Source organism: Xenopus laevis, chromosome 2S (genome assembly GCF_017654675.1).
Source record: "Xenopus laevis strain J_2021 chromosome 2S, Xenopus_laevis_v10.1, whole genome shotgun sequence".
Taxonomy (NCBI): Eukaryota; Metazoa; Chordata; class Amphibia; order Anura; family Pipidae; genus Xenopus; species Xenopus laevis.
The window spans coordinates 87,144,309-87,167,498 of NC_054374.1; the positions used below are offsets into that span (position 1 = coordinate 87,144,309).

The 23,190-nt window shown below is 41.0% G+C and overlaps 1 protein-coding gene across 1 annotated transcript in view; it reads right to left on the reverse strand.

Annotated features, from left to right (window-relative positions):
* Positions 1-23,190, reverse strand: part of ppm1e.S (protein phosphatase, Mg2+/Mn2+ dependent 1E S homeolog) — a 104,791-nt gene that overhangs the window by 49,403 nt on the left and 32,198 nt on the right. The window lies entirely within an intron of this gene.

The following is a 23,190-nucleotide window of genomic DNA, read 5'->3' on the forward strand; positions in this document are numbered from 1 at the left end:
TAATTTTATCTCGGGTGTTTTTCCAGCTAGAAGAAAACTATTTTACATATGCCTTCTACTTCTTTTTAAAATGCTTTTTAGAATGCCTGGTGTGACAATCTGGTCGTTTTTGCGGTGCTCTGATCGAATAAACCAGCACTGAATGAGAAATTGCAACCTTGACACACAGAGGGGCTCATTGGCTGGTATCTAAGTGAAAAAGAGTAATCCAGTTTTTCTGCCATGATTGAAGGTGTTCCTCAAGAGTTAAAGCCAGCAAAATGGAATGTTGTTCCCATGGTTTAGCTGTTAAGAGATTTTTAATCTGTGGACCTGTCATTTTGCCCAAGATGTTATGAAGATGAAAATACCCTTTTCTGAGGCTTAGTTTTTAGTATTAACCAAAGTTATTTGCAAGGAATGGAAATAGTCAAGAATTAGCCTTGCTGACTTATCCTAGTAAGAAATAAAATGGGGGCTAAAGGGTTTTTTTGTCCTCCATTAGACCTACAGCCTTCATGTATGATAACTCCATCTCTGCCCTTATTTAATGGCCTAGATTTAGGCTGGGGACTGTTGCTATGCTATAACTAACATCATACAGGTGACCATCTTTTTGTAAAGCATTACATTATACAGTGCCTAAGGAATTACTAAACAGTGCATGCCTTTTTTATGCTACTGCTATGATAAGCCAAGGAGGGACCATGAAGCATTAGGTTTTTTAGCATGTGGCCTAATTTTTGGTTTTTCATTGGAAATTCGGCTCTTTCAGTGAAGAATGTGCAAGTGAGGAAAGCATAAGTGGTGGCAGCACGCAGAAGCTTACATAACAAAAAAGAAAACCAGAGGTCATTTCTGATTTGATATTCAATGCCTCCATCTAAAAGCAATATATCAAGGAGTGGAAGCAGTCAATTTCGTCTTAAATCTGCCTAACCCCTATGTTGATCGAAGGTGGAGGAAAAAAGCTACAAACTTTGCTATCAAGCAATTTAAAACATAAAAACGATGACTAAATAGCATGCACTTTCCTTTTTTAGTTTGTAAAGCTGGCATCAGTCTATATTCCTACCCATGTAACTATAGCAACGGTGACTAGGATCATTGGTCGTTGCCTGGCACTGTTGTGACAGTTAAGTTAAAGAAGGGGGGGGTGATACAAGTTAAGAAAAAAATAAAGCTGAACAATCCTTTTAAAACGAATAGACAACAGCCTACAATTTTCCTTAAAAGAATTGTTCAGTGTAAAAATAAAAACTGGGTAAATAGGCTGTGCAAAAAAACACACGTTTCTAATAAAAATGTAATCTATAAAGGCTGGAGAGACTGAACACTACTTCCTTTTGAATCAGAGCTGAATGCTGAGGATCAGTTGCAAACTCACTGAACAGTTATGTCCCATGTGGCCCCCCTTCAAGTTGCTGACTAACTCAGTTCTCAGTTAGAGAACTGAAAAGCTGGAAGCTGGGTTCTGTTCTGACATCCAGTCACTCCAGCCTGTATAGATTACATTTTTTGCTAACTAACTATATTAGAAATGTTTTTTTTATTTTGCACAACCTATCTATTTACCCACTGAACTGTTCCTTTAAATATACTAATTATTTTTGGGTAAAATTTTGCATGGGACCTGGGGTTATGCAAATAAGGGCTCCTACCATAATGTAATGTAAGCCTGGCTGACCTACTGTGCATTCGCAGCTGACTCGAACATGGAGGAAAACGATTTCACCATGGTATTGTACAGAAATATTCTGCTAACAGGAAAACAGGCTGGGGTCTCAATTAAGAGATTATATTAAAAGGGGTTCAGCCCCCCCGTCATTGCACTTTGTTTTTCTTTTAACATTAAGTAAAAAGGTACGAGGGTTCATGTACTATTCTTATGTAAGTGCACTAAAACGACCACCCCTTCTTTGTGGGACATTCACAAACGACAGGCACATGCATGCACAATTGCAGAGATGTAGTCTGTGTAGGTTGGGCTGGATTAGAAATTTGATACAAGGTGCATAGCCCTCTACAGTCACCTCCACCTTGCCACCCCATCGCAATCACTAGCCTGTGTGTCTGACTGGCAGATCAATTATGGGATTTTCTTGGGAATGCGAAGGTGCCATCCACCACCAGCCCCCTTTGAATGCAGCACTGCCAATGTAGGCTGTGCGGTATTAAGAGCAAGAAGCAATTATCTGCACACCATTATAAGAGCACACAGCACTGTGCCTTACATGCAGGACATAAAAAAACATTGTTTGTTTCAATAGAATAATATGACACTGCTTTGAGGTTTTATTTAAGGTGAGGAGTCACATTCCATAAGGACCTATTGGCCCGAATCCTGATGAGTGCGCTGGAACTTGCTGTCACTGAAAAAGTCACACTAAAAGGACCATTGCCTTCAACAACTGCAAAAAAATGCTATTATATTATTTTACTATAATTTATTAGTGGACGGCTCGGCACGGCTCATTCTAGGGACCATAGCCTTGGTCATGAACCTCAAACAACAGTGACTGACAGTGAGGTTTTTTTGATTGTATTAGAAGAATAACTGCACTGTGGTCTTTATTGGATCCTGGGGCCCTGCCCTGTTTTCTCAAACTACGGTGCCAACTAGGTAGGAACAATAGGTAGGCTGCAGATGACATGCCGCTTCCTTTCTCAGATTTGCTTTATTTTCTTCTATGTCTCAGCTTAAAGTAACCTCATCATGTTACCAGATAACTTGGAAAAGTAGGGACATGTCTAGAAAACCCAACTAAAAGGGCTGGACTTATTGCAGTTTAATTTACAGTAAATGCACTCAGTGTGGCCCTACAACATGCATCTCCCTGGCTTATTACTTGATCTAGCTCAGCTGCCACATTCTAACTGTTGCTGTCTGCTGCTGATTTAAATGATGTTACTTAAAAATTATAATTCCAGAATAGCCCTATTACATGTCTTTAATAGTAGAAGAACCAATTAAGGCAAAAAATGTAGATGTTAAATAAATTAGAGCGTTTTTTTATTTTAAGAAATACACCTTTAACCAAGACACCCGCATCTGATTCTTAGCAGTCTGCCTCCTTAGAAACAAAAGAATGAAATTAGAAGCAAATTAAAACAGCATCAAAGTCTCTTTTAGTGCTAATTATGACAGAATAATGGAGGCAGGAAGAAGAATTTGGTTTAATTAAAACCCAGGCCATGAGATAGCTGGGTTAAGGAAAGATAAAAAAACAATACAATTTTTTATCAAATGATAGTAATAACTGAAAAACTGATAATTATACATAGTTTCTACAATATAACCACAATATAACTTCTTACTTTTTCTGAGTTGAAAAGTTTGGATTTGATGGGCTTTGGTTTTTCAACCCAAATTAACTAAATTTAATGTAAATGTACTTTCCACTGTCAGATAGACAGCTAATTAAAAGCTATATTAAATTTTGGCAAAAGATTCCCACTTAAAGGAAAACTATAACCCCCAAACAATGTAGGTCTCTATAAAAAGATATTGAATATAACAGCTGATATGTAAAACCCTGCTTCATGTAAATAAACCATTTTTATAATAATATACTTTTTTAGTAGTATGTGTCATTGGGTAATCATAAATAGAAAATTGCCACTTTAAAAAATCAGGGCTGCCCCCTGGGATCCTAGGATTCATGGTGCACACAAACCCAACAAACCATACATGTTAGATCACATGAGCCAATTAACAGACAGAGTTCTGCCTGTTGCTTCAACACTTCTTCCTTTTTCAGTTAGAGTTGTATTATTTCTGGTCAGATGATCTCTGAGGTAGCACAGAGCAGGGCCAGGCCGAAGCGACCGAGAGCCGTAGGCAACCCAGTCGGCTAACCCCGCCCCCGGGTGTGCACACGAGTTTGCATGCGCCATATGAGAGGGGAAGCGAAAGAGGGGATGCGGAAGGGCAATGTGGAATCGCAGGGGAGGGTGGTAGGCGAAAGAGGCAGAGGGGAGTGCAGCCGGACTAGGGGCAGGCAGCGCCATAGGAGAGTGGAAGCAGAAGAGCAGGGGATGCGGAAGGGCAGGGCGGTAGGTGAGAGAGAGAGAGAGGCATAGGGGAGTGCAGCTGAACCAGGGGCAGGCAGAAGTCCCTTGAACAGTCACCCGCCCAGCGCCCTCTTTTGCCTACCCCTAGTTATGGCCCTGGCGGAGAGACCATCAAAAATTGTGGTTCAAGGCAACAAATGTAAAAGGGCAAAATTTAATTAAATATATATACCAGTTTTGTAAGATTATCCAATATGCCACTTAATTTGATATATTAAAGTTGCTTAAGTATTCATTTTGGGGGTATAGTTTTCCTTTAAGTTTTTAGTTTCAACATTTTACACTTAGACCCAGTGATAGTGCCCATTCATGTACCCACTTAACTGCACTGTGACCACACTTTCTTCCAGTGATGTGCAGATAAAAAAAAATTGACTTGTACCCAACCCTAACCTGCCCGCTCCAGGTCTGCACCTGACCCTAACCCGACCGGAACTTCTCTCTCTTTAGGCCTAAATAGACACTGCCAGAACAAGAAACCAGCATAGGAAGGTCGTGGGCATGGAAAGCAAAAGCTCAAACTGAACCTGCCCGGAACCCCCAAATGGTGTGTAGAAGTAGGCCCAGACTGCGGGTATCAGGACGGTCCGCACATAACTACTCTCTTTCCCTAGGGGCAAATATTAAAATAAATACATGAAATGGATAAATGGAAAAGGGCAAGATGAACAGTAAAAAATTGAAACACGCAAGAAATAAATGGAAAATGGAAGTCTGGCAAATGTCATGTATTTGACACTGAGACTTTTTGACCTGCGCTCAAGCTCTCCTCTCATGCTGAAAAGGTAAGAACCATGCAGTCTCCAGTTCTCTGCTAGACAGCAGCCTTATCATTATAGAATTAACCCATAAGCTACTAAAATGTTTCTGTGTCCAACTTGCTCCCAATACCCAACTCTTAGGAAGAGTGAAATTAGTTTTCCATACTCAAAGAAAGAGCGGGGGAACATGGAACATCTTTCTTCTACAAAAGCCAGAAGGTTGGCATAAATTCAATAACAGAAATCCTGATTCACTGCAATCAAATTAAGCCTACTGTCAGAAATACTAATAGTCTATTCATTTACAACTTTATTCAAAAATAACCCTAGGCACAGCTCAAACTATTGATTGAGCAGCTTACTGCAAGCCAAAAGCTTACCAAGAGCAACAGGGGAACTATCGGGAAAATTAAAATTTAATATAAGCTTCAGCATACTGAAATAAGAAACTTACTAAATGCAATCATTTAAAAATGATGTACTTTTTATGAAATAATCAAGTTTATCTTCACTATTCCTCTCTCAGCATCTGTTTCTCCTCATTCTGTCTTCATTCAGGAGTTGGGTGTCAGATGAATGATCCAATATATCTTATAGGGGGTGCCTTTCCTAGCAGATGTAGCGCTCACTCAAATAACTGATTCCAGTACAAACAAAATCTAACAAAATAACTGCCTTTTGCACAAATCCTGAATGTAGAGAGACATGATGTCGGGTGATTTTAACAGAGTGGGGTCTAATACATCTTTTAAAATAAGATATATTGGATATAACTGTCAAAGATTATCTGACACCCAACTCCTGCATCAAGACAGAATGGAGAAACAGATGTTGAGAGGAATAGTGAAGATGAAAGTGATTATTTCAGAAACGATGCAGAATATTTTATTGATTATATTTAGAAATTGTATTATTTCAGTGTGATGAAGCTTATATTAAATTTTCATTTTCGCTGTAGTTCCCCTTTAAGCATGCTATAAAGCTACACATCTGCCTAACATCGTCTCCAGTTTAGTAATCAATAAGCACCACAGTGTCATGACTAACAGAAGTATCCCGCACATTTTGTAGTACAGGTATGGGATCTACTGTATTATACAGAATGCATGGGATCTGGGGATTTCCCAGATGAGACATCTTTCTGAAAGGTGGTACACTTGCATTAAGGCATCTAAAACACAAATTTATGCTAGCTTGTTGTAAGGGCCCAAAGGCACAGTAGGAGTGCGGACCAAGGAGGAGGCAGGTAACAGCCGAGTTCGAGGTAACAGAAGGATAAGGCAATAGAATAGTCGAAGTTCAGGCAAAAGGTTCAGTCCAGGCAGCAAAGGGTCAATCCGAATAACAGGCAAGGTAGGTACACAGGAAATCAGTCAATAATATCACACCCAGGAATTCATGAAGATAAACCTATACTTGGGCAATGTCTGTAATGTCCAGAGGGCTTTATATAGGCCAGGTTTGGCGCCAAAGTTTGGGCGCAATGGCGTCATGACGCTGACGCTGGCATCCTGGCGCTGACGCTCTGACGCCGGCGCCCATTCTGACGCCGGCGACCATTCCGTCGCCAACAACCAATCGGCAAGCGGGAGGACGCAGGCGTCATAGTGCTGCGACCAGCAGGATCCACATGGTGGGGCCAGGAGTCGCCATCTTGGACGCCGTCGCCATCTTGGACGCCGTCGCCATCTTGGGAAGAAACCTCTATTTCCATTACAGTACCCCCTTCCTTAGGGGGGGCCTCAGAACCGCCATGACTAGGACTGGATGGAAACTGTTTGTGAAATCTTCGGATAAGAAGGGGAGCATGGACGTCCGAACTTTTCACCCAGGAGCACTCCTCAGGACCAAACCCCTTCCACTCAATCAAATACTGTAACACACCCCTGGAAATCCGAGAGTCCAGAATCCTCTTGACTTCAAACTCCTGGTGCCCATCAACAAGAACAGGAGTAGGAGAGGAAGAAGAAGAAGAAGAATTTGTTGCAGGCTTGAGGAGAGACACATGGAAGACATTAGGAACCCGCATTTCGGGGGGAAGCTGAAGACGAACCGCCACAGGATTAATAATCTCAATAATAGGAAAAGGACCGATGAACTTGGGGCCAAGTTTGGGGGTAGGGACTCTGAGACGGATGTTTCGTGTAGAAAGCCAGACTTTGTCACCAAGGTTATATTGAGGAGACAAAATTATTTTCTTGTCAGCGAATTTCTTCTGGGCAAGAGAACTCTTTTCCAAATTAGCCTTAGTGGCGACCCAGATAGCGAGCATGTGAGCGGCTTGATCATTGGCTGCAGGAACGTCTGTGAGAAGAAGGTCTTGAGGAAATGCTAGAGGATTCAACCCATAGACACAAAAGAATGGAGATTTCTCAGAAGAAGCGTGCATAGCATTATTGTGAGCAAATTCCGCCCAAGGGAGAAGATCTGCCCAGTCGATCTGGCACAAAGACACATGGCAACGAAGAAATTGCTCCAAAGCTTGGTTGACTCTCTCTGCAGCTCCATTGGATTGAGGGTGGTAGGCAGAGGAAAACTGGAGAGAGATATGAAGTGCTTTACATAAGGATCTCCAAAATTTGGAAACGAACTGGGAACCTCTGTCGGATACCACTTCAGCCGGGAATCCATGAAGGCGAAAGATATGTTGAATAAATAATTTAGAAAGTTCTTGAGCAGAAGGCAGCTTGCGTAGAGGAATGAAATGGGCCATCTTGCTGAATCTATCAATCACGACCCAGATGACCGTATGACCGAGGGAGACAGGTAAATCCACAATGAAATCCATCGCCAAATGAGTCCATGGACGGGAGGGAATGGGCAAAGGTAGAAGCAATCCCTTAGGAGGAGAGTGACTGGACTTGGAAGCAGCACAAATGGAACAAGAAGAGATAAAGTCTTTGACGTCCTTTCGAAGAGAGGGCCACCATACCAGGCGAGACAGAAGTTCAGTAGTCTTCTTGATTCCAGGGTGGCCAGCCTGTTTGGAATTATGGGACTGAGAAAGGATGGAGTGACGAAGATCTGGAGGAACAAATGCGACACCCAAAGGAGTATCACCAGGAGCAGAGGACTGTGCAGATAACAACTGGGAAGCCATGGTAGGAAATAAGGCAGCAATAATCTTGATGGGAGGCACAATGGGTTCAGGATCTTCGGAACTAGTATCTTCGGGAATGAAGCTTCTAGAAAGAGCGTCTGCTTTCTTATTTCTGGACCCTGGACGAAATGTGATAATGAAGTTGAATTTAGAGAAGAAGAGTGCCCATCTAGCTTGCCTGGGATTAAGACGTTTGAGAGACTGGATGAATTCAAGGTTTTTGTGATCAGTAAAGATAGACACAGGCACAGAAGAACCTTCCAACAAATGTCTCCACTCTTCAAGCGCCAGTTTGACAGCCAACAGTTCACGATTTCCCACGTCATAGTTCTGCTCAGGAGAAGAAAATTTTTTAGAAAAGAAAGCACAAGGATGCAATTTCCCATCGTTAGAAGACCTTTGGGACAAGACAGCTCCGGCCCCGACATCAGATGCATCCACTTCAATGAAAAATGGTAGAAGAGGATCAGGGTGTCTAAGGATTGGAGCCGAAGAAAAAGAATCTTTGAGAATCTTGAAGGCTTCTAAAGCTTGAGGAGTCCAGCATTGAGGTCTTCCACCTTTCCGGATGAGGGACAGGATAGGAGAAATTTTGGACGAGAAGCCCTTGATGAACTGTCTGTAATAATTGGCAAAACCAATGAACCTCTGGATAGCTTTAGTGCTGGTGGGGAGGGGCCAATCCTGGATCGCCGAAACTTTAGCTGGATCCATCTTGAAGCCTTGTTGGGAAATGATGTACCCCAAAAAAGGAATAGAGGAGACTTCGAAGGAGCATTTTTCCAGCTTGGCGAAAAGATTATTTTTTTCTTAGACGAGATAAGACTTCCCGCACTTGGATCCGATGTTCGGTAAGGTTTGAAGAAAAAATTAGAATGTCGTCTAAGTACACGACCACACTTAGGCCAAGTAAGTCCCGAAAAACATCGTTAACAAGTTCTTGAAAAACCGCAGGAGCGTTACAAAGTCCAAAGGGTATCACGAGATACTCGTAATGCCCATCCCGAGTATTAAATGCGGTTTTCCATTCATCTCCCTCTCTGATCCGGATGAGATTATAGGCCCCACGAAGATCTAACTTGGTAAAAATGCTGGCACCCTTGAGCTGGTCAAATAACTCGGAAATGAGGGGAAGAGGGTAGCGGTTTTTCACAGTTATCTTGTTCTGTCCGCGATAATCGATGCACGGACGTAAACTGCCATCTTTCTTTTCAGCGAAGAAGAACCCTGCCCCAGCAGGAGAAGAAGATGGACGAATGAAGCCCCTCAGGAGATTTTCCTGGATGTACTCTTTCATCGCTGCGGTTTCAGATGGAGAGAGCGGATAAGTACGTCCTCGAGGAGGCATAGTACCAGGAAGAAGCTCAATAGGGCTATCATAAGATCGATGAGGAGGTAGAGTTTCGGCAGACTTTTTGTTGAAAACATCAGAGAAATCTTGATAGGTAGGAGGAATTGCGGGATTTGGAACAACAGAAGATACCTTGACCAGGGACTGGGCCAGAAGACAGTTCCGTTGACAAAAGAAGCTCCAGCGAGAAATTTGAGTTGCAGACCAGTCAATGACAGGATTATGGATGCGCAACCAAGGAAGTCCTAGGACTACAGGAGTCGATGGACAATCAATTAGCAGAAACGAGAGTCTCTCAGTATGCAAGGTGCCCACTTTGAAAGATAACTCCTGAGAAGACTTGAAGATGAAGGCAGAAGAAAGAGGCCAGTCATCAATGGCTAGGACTCGGAGTGGAACTGCCAGACTTTGAAGAGGAATAGAATGACTTTCTGCAAAAGCTTTGTCCAAGAAGTTTCCAGCTGCGCCGGAGTCAAGGAAGGCTTGAGTAGTGATGGTCTTGGAAGCAAACTGGAACTGTACTGGAAGAAGAAAGCGATGAGCAGAGGATTGGGGAAGATGATCAATTTCGCCCAGGTAAGTTTCCCCAAACTTACCTAGGCATTGGCGTTTCCCGACTTCACAGGGCACTCATGGGCAAAGTGGGATTTGCCCCCACAATATAAGCAGAGTCCCGCAGCCCTTCTCCGCAACTTTTCCTGTTCGGAAAGACGAGCACGACCAATCTGCATAGGCTCTTCAGTGGTAGTGGGAGAAGGAACCGGAGCCGAGGAGGAAGATGAGGCAGTGCTGGGAAGAACTGGTCTCTGGAAGCGAGGAGCCAGGGGAGGTTGAAACTTTCTCACTCGTTCTTTAACAACTTGGTGTTCTCTTTGACGAGTATCCACCTTGACTGCCAAGGCCACAAGATCCTCCCAGCGTGTAGGTAACTCTCGTGAGACCAAATCGTCCTTGAGGCGCATGGACAACCCATTGTAGAAGGCAGCATGATAACTGTCGTTGTTCCAGTTGGTCTCGGCCACCAGTGTGCGGAATTCGATAGCATATTCGGGCACAGAACGTGTTCCCTGACGAATCTGGAACAGGCGGGAAGAGGCAGACGCTGCCCGGCCGGGTGCATCAAATACGGTGCGCAGATAAAGGCCTTTGAGTCATCAATCAGGGGATCCTCTTTCTCCCACAGCGGAGATGCCCCTTGGAATGGTAAAGCCATTCCAAGGCTTTACCAGTCAAGCGGGTAATGATGTATCCCACCTTGGCACGTTCCGAGACATATTGATGGGGTAGCAGTGTGAACTGGATCTCACATTGATTGATGAACCCTCTACAAGCCTCAGAATCACCACTGAAGAGTGGAGGTGCTGGAATGCGAGGTTCAGAGACATGAACCGGCGCCACTGGAATAGTGGCCGAAGCAGAGGCAGGAACCTGAACAGTAGGAGAGAGAGCAGATAATTTCTCCAAAATGGCCTCAAGGGCTTGGCCAAAGTGAGTCTGCCGAGCTTCATAGGCCTCCATGCGTGAGGCTATCCTTCGAAAAGCTCTTCCGAAGTCTGGTTGAGCCGAGGCCTCCTCAGATGGGTCCATGGCCCAAGTATAATGTAAGGGCCCGAAGGCACAGTAGGAGTGCGGACCAAGGAGGAGGCAGGTAACAGCTGAGTTCGAGGTAACAGAAGGATAAAGCAATAGAATAGTTGAAGTTCAGGCAAAAGGTTCAGTCCAGGCAGCAAAGGGTCAATCCGAATAACAGGCAAGGTAGGTACACAGGAAATCAGTCAATAATATCACACCCAGGAATTCACGAAGATAAACCTATACTTGGGCAATGTCTGTAATGTCCAGAGGGCTTTATATAGGCCAGGTTTGGCGCCAAAGTTTGGGCGCAATGGCGTCATGACGCTGGCGTCCTGTCGCCGGCGACCATTCCGTCGCCGGCGACCAATCGGCAAGCGGGAGGACGCAGGCGTCATAGTGCTGCGACCAGCAGGATCCACATGGTGGGGCCAGGAGTCGCCATCTTGGACGCCGTCGCCATCTTGGACGCCGTCGCCATCTTGGGAAGAAACCTCTATTTCCATTACACTTGTTTACCCTCTAACAGTAGTGTTTGAGACTAACGTTCCTATACCTATACTAATATTGTTGAGTCATAAGACTGACATTTTGTCATAGTTAAATGAACCATAAAGGAACATATTTATCAAAGTGACAAAATTGTGCTAATGTTTCTAAGAGTTACGACTAGAGAGTGGCCCAAATACTGACCCCCTGCTGCATCTTCCCTTTCTCTTCTCTTTATTCTATTGCATTTAGACACTTTTGGATTATTCTGTACCAGATAAAAGTACCTATCCCAATAAACCTGACCCCCCAGGCATTAAATAGGTCATAGAGAGGTTTCCAAACAGAAGCAATATAAAGGTTTTTGCTGATTTTCTCTGGTCTCTGTACAGCTAACAAAATAATTAACAGGCTTTGTTTTTCTCACTGGAAATTATTTATTTAATCTAAAGTGACTGCGGTCAGCTTCTTTTAACTTTCTCGGTAGTCCCCAGGCACAGGCAAGGCCAAGAATTTGACCCACACACTACAGTGTGAACTAGATAAACAAGAGGGAGTAGAATTTCTCAATCTACATTAATAATTTTCTCATTTAAACTATAGATGAACAGATAAAAGCAATTACAGTTTGAATATAGCTAGCACAACATTTTAATACCTCAATAGTTATGGATGTGCAGGCATTGTGTAGGCATGTTGCCTGCATGGAGAGTTAAGGTGGTTAAGATCCGCTCATTTGGCAATGTCGCCAAACAAGCGGATGTCTCCCCCGATATGCCCACATTGAGGTGGGAGATATCGGGCTGATCCGATCGTGGGCCCTAGGGCCCAATGATCGGATCAGAAAGGAGGCCATATGGGTGGTCAGATCGTGGGCACTCATTAACGAAAAGATGCCCGACTTTTGGCCAGATATCGATCTGAGACGCCCGTCAGATGGCCCCACACATAAGCCAATAAGTTGCCAACTCTGTCTGTCTGCAGCTTTTATTGGCCCGTGTATGGGGGCCTTTAGGGGGTAGTAGCTCCCCACTGACACCACAATAGCTGCTCTGCAATGTTCCTTCTAATTCCTTCTTGACTACGTGTGCAAAAAAATTATTTTATGCACGCATTTTTAAAAATTGTTTCTGTTAACCAATACTAGGTTAATGTCATTTTCCCTTTCCTATTGTTACCACTCTGCTAAGAGCCAGTGTGTATAACCACCCTTTCCCTTAACAGTAGGAAAAGTGCTTAAATATTAATAGAGTCAAGTATACCAGATAAAACAAAGAAAAAGGGCATCTGAAGCAACAAGAGTAACCCGAGACAACAACACTACATGTATTATTTAAATAACTACAGAAAGCTATAAACTGACTAGTAGAATGTTATTGCAATAACTAAATAAAAATAATAATTATGTAATAATTTAGTATGTTTTATTTATGTAGCAATGAAACCACTCCTGGATTAATATAGCGATGATCAGGGTCGGACTGGGGTCTTTGGGCCCACTATGGCCCCAGGGCCCCGCTTCGGCCCCCACTGGTGCGAGAAGTGCACCGCATCACGTTTCTGCATGCGTGTGGTGCTGGGACGCGCAAATTCACTAACATTCGTAGTTGCGCCAGGCGCAACTTTGCCGCACTTCGCCAGGCGTAGTTTCGCCAGCGCTCCGCAAATTCACTAAAATCGTTTGCGCACAGGGGTAGCGTAAGATTGCGAAGTTGCGCTAGCGTTGATTCGCTAAGTGAAGTTACGCTAGCGAAGGCTAATTTGCATACGGAGCCAAATTCAAATTTCAATGGAGGAATACGTATCAGTACTACAAATGGCTAGAAAACCTTCAAAACATCAAATAAAAATTTTATTTTGCCCTACACATGTGCCCACTGTATAGGTAAGTTGCCATGAGTCAGGAAATGTAGGGGGGAAGGAGGGGAGCCCCAAAAATTTTTAGATCTTTTTCAGCCTATCACCCATAATGTAGAAAACACGCTAGCGTTTTTTGGGACTTAGAAAAAATTTTGACTTTTTTTTTTTTTGAAGCAATCCCTATCTACTCTATTGCGATTTGCCTGGTCTGAAGTGGCGAAGGAAGTCTAGCGTAAAAGGTAGCGTTCAGTACACTGCGCGCGTTAGTGAATTTGCGTAGTTACGTCCGTAGCAAAAATTCTGGTATCTCCTGTATAGACTTTCATCTCCGCTGAATATTTGCATTTAAATATATATATTAATATATTAACATACTCTCAGGCATAAATGAATATAAAAGAAATTTCCAGGATATTGAGCTATAGCAGATTAATCTGTCAGGTGCACATAGCCAAAACGATAAATTCAGTAATTCGAAATATAAGTCATAGAATCAGAATCATCCCACAATGTACAGCTTTCCGGTCACATAATGTTAGGCTGATTTCCAGATGGATCCATCATTCCCAGCAGGCAAAAAGGAGCCCACAGCAGTGGAAAGCAGGGGTTAATGCCTCTTGGCTGATGTTTCCATTTGTTGAAATCTAAATTCAATGGAAGACGCCCCGCATCCCATTATGTGGAGATTCTCTGGAATTGTGGTTACCATGACAACAAAAGGAAACCCTTTATCACCACGGACATGTGCAGCTATTTTTAAATGCAACAGCTGGATGTGTCTGAACCTCACTACTCCTCCTTCCCAGCTTTTTGTTATACTCTATCCTCTGAAGCTGCCTATCCACGTTACCTTTAGAAATGTGAAGGATTACCAGGGACAGCAGTGCGTCATTCAACGCTTGGGAAAAGCACATATACAGGCCGTCGACTGGCGCCTGGGAGTATATTTAGTCAGAGAGAATATACGGAAATGGATTTTCATTCTTCTGAAGAGGGAACAGTGACACCAACCTTTCCTAAGGACTGCATATCCTCTAATTATCAGGCTCTTATAACCCTGTGTTACCCAAGGATCACAGCACCCATACGTGAGGGAAGATTAAATCATCAGGCAGCGTAAAGTCCAACAATGTATTCAATAATTAATGTCAAGAAGGGAAGCCACTTAGAATCTCATTAATATTCCTCAAGAAGATAAAAAATGACTTTCCCACAGACTCACATCAAAACAAAGAGCTATATTTAAATCAGTTTTTTTTTCTCCTCTGTGATTAGAATAAATCACACCCTCTGTAAATTTTGGTGCATTGGAAAATTCTCTTTTTACACTATAATGAGGGACCAAGTACTTCCCCCCCCTTGCCTGGTACCCTCCCCAACAGAGATGTCCTGCCTTGGGTTGGGATATGCTCTGTTAAACAAAGCAAGATACAGTAGCTCTGCAAAGCTTTGATCAAAATGGATTCTTAGATACCATATAAAATTATGATATAACTAGCAATGCATAACAAACAGTGAGCAGGACCGGAACTAGGGGTAGGCAAAGCTTGTAGGGTGCCAGGCACGTATCTTCCCTGTTGCCTAACCCTTAGTCTAGCAGAAAAAGTCCTGCAAGATGCACAAATGTGCACCTTTGTTTCCGTGAGCGTAGGGTGTGGCCCAAAACAGCCGGCCGTATAGAGTGGGGCGTCCAATCGGCCTGGCCCGGTCCTGAGAGTGAGTCCAGGAATCAGGACATTGTATCATCATTCTCCTTGGTGCTATGATTATATCTACAGTACCAATGAAAAACTGGGCTCATTATTATTATTTTTTTGTAGGCAAAAAAGCCTGAATTTGTAGGGCCCAGCTAAAATGTCTAAAGTTTATAACCTGTGCTCCATTTTTTATTTGGTGAATAGTAGCTATTTTTCTAAAAAAAAAAATTATTTGACTGGTTTACTTTTATTTCCACTTGAATGTTATGCTCTTCTGACTACACTACACAAAAGGGGTAATTTATAACCACCTCCAGGACAAAAGTAAGTAAATGCTTAAAGCATGTGGGATTTGGCTATGGCATATGGATAATCCCCACAAGCAGAAATATATGTATGCATGCACTTTGCATAATACAGCTGTGCTCACTTTTGTTTAATACAGTATCTCCCATGCAGGGTGACCCATAGCATTTACAGTTCAAGTCAATGGCAAGAGCACTTTTGTGGGTAAAAAAAAAAAAGTCTAAACATTGTGTTTCAATAAAGTGGCATAACTAGTGTGGAAGACCCCCCCCCCCAAAAAAAAATCTTCAGAAGGGCCCATCCCCTACTCAACCCCTCCCCCCAACACACACACACACACACACACACTGCTCGCCCCCCCCTGCTTGGTGTCTCCCACCCGCCTGCATCCTCCCCCCCTGCTCACAGGTAGGAAAGTGGCTGGGGAGGGAATTATTTAAAGCTACAGATGGAGCTGTTCTGACACCCTGCCAAAAATGTGTAGTACACCGAGTTTTTCCACTGAACCAAGATCCTCTCAGTGTGCCAATAATTGACTGAATTTGGTGGATGTTTGTGCTGGCGACAAATGTGTAAATTTACACTACAAAGAAAAAAAATGTCTCCATAATCATTAAGTCATGGTGAGTATTAGCAATGATTTATTTTTCAACACAGTGCAAAATAAGATTAAAACTGTCCTTTATATTCCTTAGTAAATCACAGAGGGGTCATTCTACAGTTTATAAAAGAATACTTTTTTGTAGTTCTGAAAGTAGAAGTCAGGGCTCACAGCACAAGTTAGGAATATAATTCCCACCCCCTAAATCCAGGTATCCTCCTTAAATCTACAGTGAAAAAAGTACCCAGAATAAGAGGATTGTCAAAGATAGTATTACTAGAGTTATGGAACCTATAATCCAGAATGTTTGGGGTTTTCTGAATTAGAGCTTCTTCTGTAATATGGAGAACCATGCCTTAAAGCTTTAGAAAAATTCAGAGATTAAAACAATATTTTTCCACTATAGGAGCTGGCATTCGCATATTTTGTAGCTTTCTGGATAATCGATTATCTAATCAATATGTGACAATATATACATAAGTCAGGCTTGCTTATCACAAAAATATAGTTTACTCAAGTCATCAAAAAAAACTTGACTTCAGTGGTTCACAGAGTGCATTTTTCTTTGTTGTGAATGAGTAATAAGTGTTATTAATCATAGATTATGCCCGTTCATGTATCTTCATCTTAGATGCTGCACACAGAGGCTATGTAGGTGCCTGCATTCTGATAGAGCTGTGTCCTGTGACATATATAGTTTTATATTGCTTTGGACAAGTGCTTAGAGCTCTGTTATTGCTGATGGATGAGTGGGCTTTTCAGATCATGATGCAATTACAGCCACAAAGTACTAGTTTTTCCCAGTAACTCCTTCAGCTGCTTTGTTCTATTTAAAGATCTTTAAACATTTTTGCTTTCAATTTTCATATGAAACATTAAAAATTCAATGTGGTGACTTATTTGATAAATTATGAGGTCACTCACTTCAAAATACATAGTACTAGTTTAGAGGTGTCCATTTACTGAAACAGATAATGAGAAAAAAAACCTATTAAAATATTCAGCCTTTGTATCTTTCTGTATTGCATGCTAATTTCAAGGAGTTAAGATATGCACAGGAGAAGAAAATAGAAGGAAAACCGCTAAATCTATTTATGTATCGAAATATATAAATGAGATTGATGCGTGGGTTGGAACAGCACCAATAATTCTGACACATGTCATAGTCAGGAGAGAGGGATTAGGGAATGTGCTCCTCTCAGCATAAAGGAATGCCCACATTGAATAGCCTGGGAATTGCTTCAATAGCACGACTATTCAGCTAATATCAAGCTCCCAGATGTCACCAGAAATAGCTCCAAAAATCTATATCTTAGAAGAGAAACATGTTATCACTCAGAAGCATTTGATTTATCATTACTGAGAGAGAGAGGATTAACAGCACATGCTGAGCAAGTACTACTGATGAGAAGAAAAATACAAAGCAAGCAGAAGTGTGCACTCTTCCCAATTACCTTTTCTTTTTCTTTTATTATGTATCCCTCTTTTTCTTTTATTATTTATTTCTTGATTACTCATTTTTACAGTGACAACAATTAACTCAGCACATCACATGTTCATCATTCACATCAGTACCTGCCCAAGTGGAGCTTAAAGTCAGTGGCCCCTACCATATTTACACAACATATACACTAGGGTCAGTTTCATCAGAAGTTGGTTAGCATGCCTGTATCATTTTGAAGTGTGCGGAGAAACTGGAGCACCTGGAAAACACACAAAGAGACACAGAATAGAACATACAAACATGCTTCCCCATAGAGTTTGCTGGGAATACTGTGGCACAATCTGGATTACGTTGGTGCAGGTGTGGGTGTATGTATGTGGGCAGGAATGGTAAGCAGAGGTGAAGCTGGCTGCTAATTTTGTTTATTTTTTAGTCATGCCGTTTGCCTGCTTCATACAAACTCTTTGCAGATATTGCCTAGGTCAGAATTAAGCCAAGGACCTCAGTGCTGCAAAGGCAGCAGTAAGGACTCAATGGATTAATTTATTAAATTTTGCAGAAGCTTTTCAGCAAACCCATGACAGCCAGGGCCAGATTTTTTAAAAGATGCACCTCTGGGCAGTAAATGCATCCCCCCTCCATAAGTGACCATGCATACCCTTCCCTCCCTCCCTGTATCTATGGCTTGCTTCTCCACCAACCAATTGCCTCCCCCCTACCCCATATTTCCCTTTTCACAGAGTTTTTTGCTGCACCTAGTAAAGGATCACCTCATGGCAAAAATACCAGATTACTTGAAAATTTTAAATATCTCTATATTTTTGCATGACTATCATGTGCGATTGCCACGATGCCATAATAGAAATTGTGACCCACGCTACTACTTTAATTAGTTGGCATGAGCTGCAGAGTCCAACCAGGTCAAGACAACTAATATCCAAAAGATCGTATCAAAAAAACTTGTTCATGTAATTCAGAGGTTGCATGACAGGAGAGGGGCATGCTGAAACTCCATACATATCGGCCCCATCAGGCTTCATCTGGAGTTGTGTCACAAACAAACCACAGAAAAGAGATGCTGAAAGGTTAAACACTTTTGTCCATCATCCATGAGTGGGTTCCCACAATGACACTATTTGTGCTTAGGTCTCCTCCCACACACCAGAAAACCTGCAGTACAGATAAATTAATAAGCTCGTAATTAAAAAAAAAGTTATTTAAAAAAAAAAAAATAAAGAATGTTAATAATAGGCTCCTCCAATCATTCAGGTCAACCTGGGACAGTTATAACTGCCTAGGTCCAAAAAATAAGGCATACTGTACTTATCATAGAGAGCAATGTCTGAAAGTAAAGTGACTAAGCACTGAACAAGTACCATAATTAACAGAGTATAATGAATTCATTAAAGTGCTTATATATTGCTGTATATCACTACAAACCAGATTCAACAAGCATGGATGAGTTCAAGAGCACAGTGGAATGGTGCCAGGACTGGAATAATGCTGGAAGATTAAAGTAAAAATGTATGTCAGGATGGTTGCCTAATTAATCCCATTAAAAGGGGAAGTCCCATACTTATAATAAGGTTATTTTCTGCAGCCAACCTAAGCTCAGAAGTGCAAGCTGTTTTACGTCTGTCAGCTTGTGCTTTAAGGTGCCCCATCATAAAATATGCCTTGGAAATTGGCATCTGAATGTACTCATTTCCACTGCCACATAAGGTTCTTATCCACTATTGAATTACTACACAATTTAGTAACTGCTGCATATTAAGAAGAGAATTATATTTGACTATGACTTTGCATATTAAGCATATTATGATCTTACTGCATTTTATATTTCCTTAGTTCCAATATTTTTTAAAACAAACTTAAAAATAAAAAAGAATGGATTATTGCTAGTGCGTAAAATTAATGTTCTGGGATTAAGTATTATTATTAGACTCCAGAAAAGACAATAGCCTGCATTTTAAGATCAACTATTTTAATAATGGTGTGGGAGTAGGGAGTGCAACATTGCAGTTCTAAACCTTGTCACTCAGGTGTCACACACTTATAGTTAGTAATCTGGCCTTGCAAGATAAATGATCGCTAACGAAGTGACAATTATAGCTACAGATCTCTGCCAAGACTGGTGTTATAGTCATCAATATGTGTCTTAAACATTAGTAGACATACAGCAGATAGGAATAAGATATTTACACAGGAAATAAATAATGTAATGAAACAATTCCAAAAGATAGAAGGGCACAGAATCCTCTGAAATGATATTGTTGCCAAGCATTGTTCCAATATTCACAAATTCCATGCGCGCCCAAGCAAGATGTGCCAGTCATGCCAACTGTAATCCTTCCCTTCCAAACTCAAGTCTAATGGTTCTCCAACATTGGGCCCATCCCTCTCTGGTCATGTCAGAGATGGATAAAGTAAGGCAGATATGTTACCATTGGAGGTGGAATATGGTTGTTGAGTCTTTCTAAATGTTCGGCATTTCCTGCAGCAAGAGGATTGTTGAGGTTTCTGAAGCATGTAGATGGTGAATCACAACCAGTAAGGGTGGAAAGGCTCTGCCAAAGTTACTGTAAGCCTGAGTATTAGGCATGAAGTAGTTTGTTAGGCAGGGTCCCATGGGTTTTGGCCTTACACTCTCATCATTACTACCTTAATGGTTAATAGGCAAACTCAAACCCAGTCTTCAGTTTAGTGTATACAGTTTCTTTAAAGTGTCAAGACCAATGGAAACATTGTCCATGCAATTTTGCACCCTAGAGACTGGAGGAATAAATGGAGAGGTGGCAATTCTAGTCAGGTTCACTTTGGGCTGTCTATGCTTCTGGGCAGTTTGATGCCCCTATTATTATACCCCTGTTTAAGGGCAAATTCCCTTATATTCCCTATATTTTCTACATTCATTTATGTAGAAAATATAGGGACCCAGATGGAAATCATAAACTTCATGGGTTAAATAATTTTCTTTTGGAAAATTCAAGATAACAACTAGTTCAAATTTGGCATAACTGTCAATCTGTAATTTCTCTAGCAATCTCTATGTATATTGTTTATTTTGACAAAAGTTTCTCTAGGTAACAAATAGATCGTACAACATGGGTATTATGTACAGTATATCACTCAACTGCTAAAAATATTTACATTTAGGAGTTTTTTTCTAAATAGCTCAATTCTCATAGGACAACATTAGAGAGAAATTAGAGATGTGAAAAATCAAACATGAAATGAATATAGAATTCTCACTGTTAATGGCCAGGCTGTCACAATGCCCTAAAAAATGTTGGCAGGTGTTTGATTTCAAAGCTGGCATCTGAAACGAGAGACTCTGCATTTGAAAGTCACGTACAAGAATTTTATTTGTTAGCTTAATACGTCTCCAATATGAAAACAATTGCTTCTACAGCCAAAAAAAAAAACAATAAATCATTTGTAATGCAAATTTAAAATAACTAATATGTAAATAAAATATATTTAAAAAAAAATCTTTGGGTAGCTATACAGTATACATGTACTTTTTCACAATCTACATTTGAAAGAACGAATTTTCATATGGATCCTCAGTCAGAACTGTCTAGGATACTTCGGAGATTCTTTTTGCTAGTTTCTTTGTCTTTTTACTGAGTAATGAAATAAAAGTTGCAAACTTTGCACCAAGTCTACAGAGTCATTACAACTAATCAGCAAGTAGCATTTACTGTTTAGCTTTGTGTAGTCAAGTGAAATCTACAGTTTTTTAAGTAGATAGCCAACTTCTGAATCTACATTTGACCCTGAAGCTGCCACAAAAAGAGCAACTCAGTGCTATTGCATTACACTAAAATGATGCATTGGTAAAATATTCAGAGCAAAAAGTTTAATCTTTGAAGAGAGCAATGCATAATACAGGGTAATGAGAAGAACTACTTAGGAGTCCATATTTTATAAAGGTTTCTTCATCGGACAATTGAAAGTTGGGCATTGCCATGTTGTACTGCATTAAACAGCAAATCTGTGATCGAAACACGTTTTAAGGTAAGAAGATGATGACGATATTATAAAAAATAACAAATATTGTAAAATGAATCTTGCCTGTTCAAGCAACAGTTTATCTTAAATGAAAAGCAATAATGTGTTTTGTATTTGCAAAATAACTGGTATAACATAATATATTTAAGCTCTAAGTGCCCCAGAAAAAATATAAAACAGTAAAGTCACTTCCAAATGGCAAGCATTGTATTGGAGATTATTAACAGCCCTGACCCTATGTTAAATAACTATTATTATAACAGCAGGTTTTAACTGTGCAAAGCTTTTCTCCTAAATCTACCTCCATCAGTATCCAGATTTATACTCTCTCAGTGGTCCAGATTGGCTGCCTTTGGTATACCCACCAGTCAGTGGCGATTCTGTCCATTTTCGGCCTTCATTTTGTCAATTTCCCAGCTGCCCCTGGTCATGTGACACAAGCCTGCAAGAAATACTTTCTGGCAGGCTGCTGTTTTTCCTTCTCAATGTAACTGAATGTGTCTCAGTGGGACATGGGTTTTTACTATTGAGTGCTGTTCTTAGATCTACCAGGCAGCTGTTATCTTGTGTTAGGGAGCTGTTATCTGGTTACCTTCCCATTGTTCTTTTGTTTGGCTGCTGGGTGGGGAAAAGGGAGGGTGTGATATCACTCCAACTTGCAGTACAGCAGCAAAGAGTGATTGAAGTTTATCAAAGCACAAGTCACATGACTTGGGGCAGCTGGGAAATTGACAATATGTCTAGCCCCATGTCAGATTTCAAAATTGAATATAAAAAAATCTGTTTGCTCTTTTGAGAAATGGATTTCAGTGCAGAGTTCTGCTGGAGTAGCACTATTAACTGATTCATTTTGAAATTTTTTTTTTCCCATGACAGTATCCCTTTAAGTATATATATACATATGGTTTAATTTTGACCATAATGATCTCCAAAAATATGGTCTATTTTTGGAGGACTGAGCACAGGGTTAAGAAAGGCTTATCCAGAAGTGAAGATTTCATGCACTTCTTAACAGGTTTTTGCACAAAGATTTTCGCTTGAAATCCCCTGTGTTGTCTGATGTGCTTTCCCTTTGGTTTTGATCATTCCTAACCTTTCAGTGTTTGTCAAATATCTATAGAAAACTGAACTAGTAACCAACAACAAAAATGCGCTCTGCCCACACATACAAAATCTGGAATCTCTTTGAAAGGGCACAGTAGCAGAAAATTACATCTGCAGTGAAGAAAATGAACCTAGACTGGGAAACGCAAATTGCTTTCATTATGTTCATTTCATTTGGGGATGCTTAATTCTAATTATCTTAAGTAAAAAATATACTGCCAACTTGCTTTCTATACCAAATGGTTTTACCACTTTGCTGTACTACTTTGAATTTCTAATCAAAAGGATTGATAAAACATCATATTTGTGACAAAATAAATGAGCAAATGCCAATATTGCATTTGATGGGGAAAGAATCCACGAGTACAATAAAGAGTAACAAAACAACTGAAAAACAAAAATGTATCGTGCATTATTAAAAAAATTGTTAACCCATCCACCATAAACAACCGAATCTTACTAGATTTATAATGTGGCAATTTTGTTGAATCTCTAACTTACAGTATGGCTTTTATACATATGGTATATGTTATTTATATTATTTCTGTTGTATTGGGGAAAAGAAACTGGCTGCAATCTAATTGCTTCTTGTAAGTGTTTCTTAACCTACTTGTGAGCGAACCCATAGTAAACTGCAAAATCAGGTCTGTGATCCAGTACCAGATGTAACGTGCTGAGGACATGACTACAAAACAGGCCATGCCGGAGATACTGCAGTGCACTAAGGATTGTGGGTATGCATATGGGTAAATGAAGCCCAGTGCAAATTTCACATCCCAGCCCACAGGGATTCAGTTGCATCAGCATTTATAACCAGCTATGCATCTTGTTATTATTT